The following is a 6671-nucleotide window of genomic DNA, read 5'->3' on the forward strand; positions in this document are numbered from 1 at the left end:
GACATGTTGACTCTTTTTCAAATCATATAAATATTTGGGATGATAGAAAAATATATTAGAAACAACAAATACACAATAAAATACAAATGACAAGCCATAACAGCTAATGGGCTAGCTACTAAATTGAAAAGATGGACTCTATAATATCCTACATATAATTTTTCTTTTTTTAAATGAAACATTCAGCATTCTCCTCTTTTTATTTTTTTAGAGAGAGAGAGAGAGAATTTTTAATATTTATTTTTTAGTAAATAAACAATTTACGGACACAACATCTTTGTTTGTATGTGGTGCTGAGGATCGAACCCGGGCCGCACGCATGCCAGGCGAACGTGCTATCCCTTGAGCCACATTCCAGCCCCCATATAATTTTTCAAAGATAAAATTCGGCCAGGTGGCACACATTTGTAATCCCAGCAGCTCAGGAGGATGAGGCAGGAGGATCCTGAGTTCAAAGCCAGCTTCAGCAACTTAGTGAGGCCCTAAGCAACTAAGTGAGACCCTGTCTCTAAAATATTAAAAAGGGTTAGGGATGTGGCTTAGTGGTTAAGCACCCCTGGGTTCAATCCCTAGTACCAATAAATAATTAAATAAATAATAAAAAATTTGGTAATTTTTCTCTTCTCTTTTTTTGTGTGGTTCTAGAGATTGAACCCTTGCCTTCATGAATGCTAGGCAAGAGCTCTACCACTGAGCTACATCTCCAGCCCTAAGGGTAAAATTTGGACCATTAATTATTCCCTATACCTCATTTGATCTCAAATAATAAGATTTTTTAAGAATGCTTAAGATATAATTTCTACATGGATCAAAGTCATATTTAATTTGTGTTGTGATTCATGTAGACTTATGTATTTGAGTGAACATTTAAAAACTTAAGTACTATATATGGATTAAGTTTTTTCAAAGATATGAGATATTCTCATGTTCAAATTAATAAAGGTAAGCTTATAGTTTTAAAAATAATTTCAATTTTTAAAAATGCAGCAACTAAAACAATTTAAAAAATAGTTAATATCCTCATGAGGGAAAAACCTCATTTAATCAAAAGATCAGTATACTAAAAACCAGAAGAAATGATAAAACCATAATATATTCTGATATTTCTGGATCTTAGTGTTAAGAGTAAAGATGAAGAAAGTGGAATAAACTGAAAATGAAATTGAGAAGGAGTTAGTGAAGCTCTCACAGGCCGTGGAGATGATCAGTCTAGAGATTTCAGAGTGAGACTTCCTTCTTTACTCAAGAAAAACTAAGTTTCCCTCTTTTCTGTCTACCACTGCATCCCACAAATTATTAAAAGGATAAAAGACAAAGGCTTAGTCTTTGAAAATGCCTTAGTTTGCCTAGTAAGATTGTACAGAATTTAAAACAAAAACAAATCAAAGAGAAAGGCTTTTCTTGATACGACATATTTCATTAATGCTAAAATATATGTAGTAAGCAAAATATAAGTGAACATAATTTTTTTGTATCAGAATCAGAACATTATAGGCCAATTGTACTTTGAACACATGGTTTCAATTAGAATAAAGGAGGTATAATGGCTTAAAAGGAATTATAACAAAATCCTCAAGCAATATAAGTTTTATTTATTTAGAATGCAAAATTTTAATGCATTTTTGGGCTTTTTGATTCTGATATGTCATATTTGAATTAAATGAATTTTAATGAAGGTAGTCAAATGATTTTACTATTTAGAAATAAATTTAATAAACTGAATAGTCAGGAAATTGAAGTAATAATTTCAACGATGTTAATATTTTACAAACCCTGTGGGTTAACAAAATTTCAATGACATCTAAATTTCTAGCCTGTCTGGTGGTGCACACCTGTAATCCCATCTACTCAGAAAGCTGAGGCAAGAGAGTTTGTAAAATTTGAGGCCCGCCTCAGCAATTTAGCAAGACTGTCTTTATAACAAACAAATTAAGAGCTATCTGTAGATATCTTGAAATCAGACTGTGAAAATGATATAAAGGGAAACAAAAATTCTGTGGCCATATAGGACTCAGTTCCCTGCTCTCATGATATTCTGTTACCTAAGGGTATGGATAATATTCATTCTTAGAAAGCAAAATGCTTAACCATTTTCACTAACTGTGTTTAAATAAAACATTTTATTGAGATAATTGTAGATCCACATGCAGTTTTAAGAAATATGGTGTGATTCTGTTCATCTGTTACCCAGTTTATTCGATCATAACATCTTGCAAAACCACAGTACAATACTATAACCATTGACATTGATAGAATTCAATGACTTTATTCAAGTCTTTCCTAGTTTTACTAATACTTATTTTCATGCACATGCATTTAGTTCTATACATTCTTTCACATGGGTAGGTACTGTGTATTTACCACCAAATTCAATATTCAGAACTACCAATCTGCTTTCCAGTTCCAAAATTTTGTCTTTTCAAAAGTATTATCTATGTGGAGTCATACAGTATATAACCTTTTGGGATTGGCCTTCCCCCCCACCCCCCAGCATAGTTCCCTGGAGATTAAAGATAGTTTGTCCTTTTTATTATCGAGTAGTACTCCGTGGTATGGATATATCACTGTTTAACCATTCACCTGTGGAAGGGCATCTGGGCTGTATGTATCTAGCTTTTTGCTATTACAAATAACTTCCAGCTAATTTTTAAACAGATGTAGGAAATTTTGGCATATTTCAGTTGTTTGCAATTTTTGGTGATTGGCTTTTACCTTTTGCAAAGTTTTCCCCTAAATTTCTTTTCCACTTGATATTCATTCCAACATGTGTATTATTATTGCTATTTTGCAGATGAGGAAACTGAGGTTTTTTAGAAGGGATTGTTAAATGACTTGGCCAAGTTCACACAGCTAGTAGATGGAAAAGCTAGGATTCCAACAGATCCTCTGACTCCAAAGCCTGTGTTCTTTCTACAAGTCTGTGCTACAAAGGAGCAAAAGGGAAGAGGGTGTGATTTTTATGTCAGTCTAGGCTTAAAGGAGGTAATACAATTCTACAGAAATAAAAGCAGAAACCTAACATATGTTTTGGAAGATGCTCTTCAGGGTCTCTAGCATTCGTACATGTCTTGCTGGATATGCCAAGGATGACCCTTTATTGTTTCTCAGAATTGACTTGCAGCAAGCCACCCTGAGGGCTGAAGTAACCTGGGACAAAAAACAACCTTGCTATTGCTGACTATAAAAGCATGAATTCTCCAAGCTAAGTGTTCCTCTCTTCTCTAATGCAGTCTACAGTGGGTGTAGGCATATATATTTGGGCCTTCTGCATCACCTCTGTGGGATATGGGAGCAAAGTGAATTGATGTAATCAGATGCTCATGCCTCTTGCTATTTTGTAATAAAGCTTTTTGTCTCTGACCCAGGATTCGTTTATCTTCTGCTAACTTCCACGAAACAGTAATAGGCTAATTTATTAGATTATAATTAGGATAAAATCAAATCCCAGACCCAAAAGTTTGTATCTAAAAGTCTCTGTAGCCCCTGGAAAACTTGGGAAAAGAAGGTACACGATCAAGCAGTCACAAGATAGTTAAAAAAGAGAAAGCTGGATTTTAAATTAATCAACTTTTGGCATGGGTTTATTTAAACTGCCCCTTGAACTCTTCACCCTATGGCTTTGTAAAAGACGACTTTTAGTGCTTCAGGCTCCAAATTGCTCCTTGGGTGGTACTCTGCTCCCTGTATGTTAAGCTCAGGAATGCAAACTTCTCATGTGTTGGGAGCTACTTTTTCAGTGGGTCTTAGTGTTGTCATGATCATATGTGTTAAGAGGTTGGTTGACTGATTCCTGACAGTTTCCCAGTCAGGAAGTACTGTGAGGAAACACTACTTGGTAATTTATTAGCTGCAATGATAGGGCAGAGCTCCTTCTCTCTTGTCTCCTCCTTTATAAGTAACTAGACTTTAAGAGAGGAGTAACCAGGCCAGTTATCACACTGCAAAATTTATGTCTGGGGCAGGTGGGCAAAGCATGTTTCCCATATTGCAGAATAAAGCTCTACCTTCCTGATGTCAAAAAACAAAACAAAACAAAAAAGTTAATAACAGAGCAAGAGTGTTTCCTGGAGCCAAACCCAACTGTTCTCACCACTTCAGTTCAATTCTAGTTCTCCAGAAGTGTTCTTAATTAATAGCAATTATGGGGTACTTACATTAAGTAAGCTCAAGTCTGGTGAAAAAGCTGGAATGAATTCATTTACAATTAAGAAATATATAGCTGTCTAGAGTAGGGGTACTTCCTTGTTAGGGGCAAGTCTTCCCGGGCTTCAGCTCAAGTCACAAATCAGTTGCTTGGTGAACACAGAACTGAATACATTTACACGCAAATATGTACTCTCTAAAGTGACATAACCATCTAACTAAAGCAGCCACACAGATTACTCTTGATTTACTAAATTTCTATCTAAAAATTGGTGTGGAAGTTTAGAAATCACTCATAATATTTACTGACCACCTATTAGGTCAGACACTTAAACTACATGTAAGTTCTGAATGTGCAGATCTATTTTCTCAACAAGTGCTTTATTTTTTATTTTTAAAATATTTATTTAGTTGTATATGAACACACAGTATCTTTATTTTTATGTAGTGCTGGGGATTGAACCCAGTACCTCACACATGCAAGGCAAGCACTTTACTACTGAGCTACAACCTCAGCCCCAACAAGTGCTTTATAATGACATATTTATTATCCAAATGCCCTTTTTAGTTCATCATTTAACCAACATTACTTCATCCCCAAAGAAAGAAATTTATACTTTTAGGGGCTTTATATTTTCTCTCTTGATCCTCATCATAAATCTGTATAGTATATAATAATCATCTCATTTTACAGTTGAGAAACCTGAAATTTAAAGGAGCCAAGTAACATGTTTCAAGTTACACAATTAGCAAGTAGCAGCCGTGGGACCTGCCTTACTCCATGGAACCTTTGCTTTCCATTCTACAAAGATCCAGATTGATTCAAGGAACAAATTATTGAGCACCAACCAAATGCAAAGCTCACTATGTGCAAAGTACTGAGCCAATCTCCAAAGAGGACAAAATGGGTAGAAAAGCTCCTTGTATTCTTAGACCTTGCAGTATAGTGGGGAACACACACACACAGACACACACACACACACACATGAATTAAGCAGATTAGAGGTCAAATAATAGGCTATGGGAGCATAAAGAAGATAAAGAAAATCTAGCTAGCAGAATTTGAGAAGGCTTTTTGGAAAAGGTAGCTGAAATTTGAATAAAAAGATTTTGCCAGGAGAATATGGAGAAAAAGTCAAAAAGTGAGGCAGCATCAGCAAAGATCTGAAGGCAGGGGGGAACTGGACATCAACTACATTATGGAGACAGAAGGTATTGGAGGCATTGTGGGAGATGAGAATGGCAGAGATAAGTTCAATTATAGAGGGCTTTTGTGTGAGTCAGAGAACTAGGAACTTCATTTTATATGTAAGGCAAGGATACTGGGCAGGGGAAGATTGCTCAAAACAATTTTCTTCTTCTTCTGGATCTCCACTGTTTTGCATAGTGGAGGGCACTTTCTAGATGCAAATAAATATGTTAAATTAATGGACTGGAAAAGGAATAGACTGGAGGTTGAGTTATCACGTTATTGTTATTGTCTGAGAAGATGGCAGATGTAATCAACACCACAGAGGGAAAAATGACTATGATTTGGTCATATGGGAAAGAAGGCTGACTGAGTCTGGCCCATCAGAAAGATAGTTACATTGGCTATTGGCAACAGGGCGCACACATAGGAGGTATAGATAGATGATCTGGGTAGAATAGGAATAGAAAAGATTCTTCCCTTAATTACGTTGCTTTTGAAGTGCTGGTAGAATATGCAGTTTTTCTGGTAGCTGGGAGAAATGTAAACTTTTTGGGTCCAGAGCATTCACCAGCCAGCCTTTCTTTGAAGAAGTTATCCTCATATGTCTGATTTCATCTATTGCATTAACACATTTTTTGAACCAATTTCAGTTTGATGTTCTTCTTACATTGCCATTTTGTCTTATTTGGGTAGTAAACTAAGGAGAAAGTGGGGAGAAAAGCATTAAAGAAAATGAGGGGTTGGAGGTGAAGTGATCTGATTACCATGCTTTAAAAGCTGGGCAGACTTGACTCTCCGCCTTCTTTAACTGGGGTATGGATGTAGAAATAAAATTTAAAGGACAAACCCTGTACTTAGGAATCAGGGAGTAATCGAATAGCATATACACGAACTATACCAACCCCCATCACAAAATAAGCCACATAACCCCAGGTGTCCGATTACTTTATTGACTATACTCTTCTGACTGGAGCGTTTATCTTGCAAGTTCAATGTTTGGGAGATCTACGGTTAGTAGCGCTATTTTGAGCTATATTACGCTGGGGAGCTGACGCGCCCTGAGAATTTGGTAGTCTGGGACACGAGGATTTCCTTTCCCTTCTCTTCCCTTGGTGGCGACCTCCTCGCTTCACCAGAGAGAAGCTGCCCGCCGCTTTCCCCTTGGTCCAGTCCTTCCCTAGCCCACACCCACTGCAGCTGTACCAGCCCAGCCGCGTGGCACTTTCCCTCAGACACCCCCAGCTCCGCTGCACCCGCCCCCCGACCGTCCAGGCAGGGCACGCGCCCCTGGTACCGTTGAAGCAAACTCCAACCGTCCCTTTTGTCCAGTAGGCGC

This window comes from Marmota marmota, unplaced genomic scaffold, assembly GCF_001458135.2.
Source record: "Marmota marmota marmota unplaced genomic scaffold, marMar, whole genome shotgun sequence".
Taxonomy (NCBI): Eukaryota; Metazoa; Chordata; class Mammalia; order Rodentia; family Sciuridae; genus Marmota; species Marmota marmota.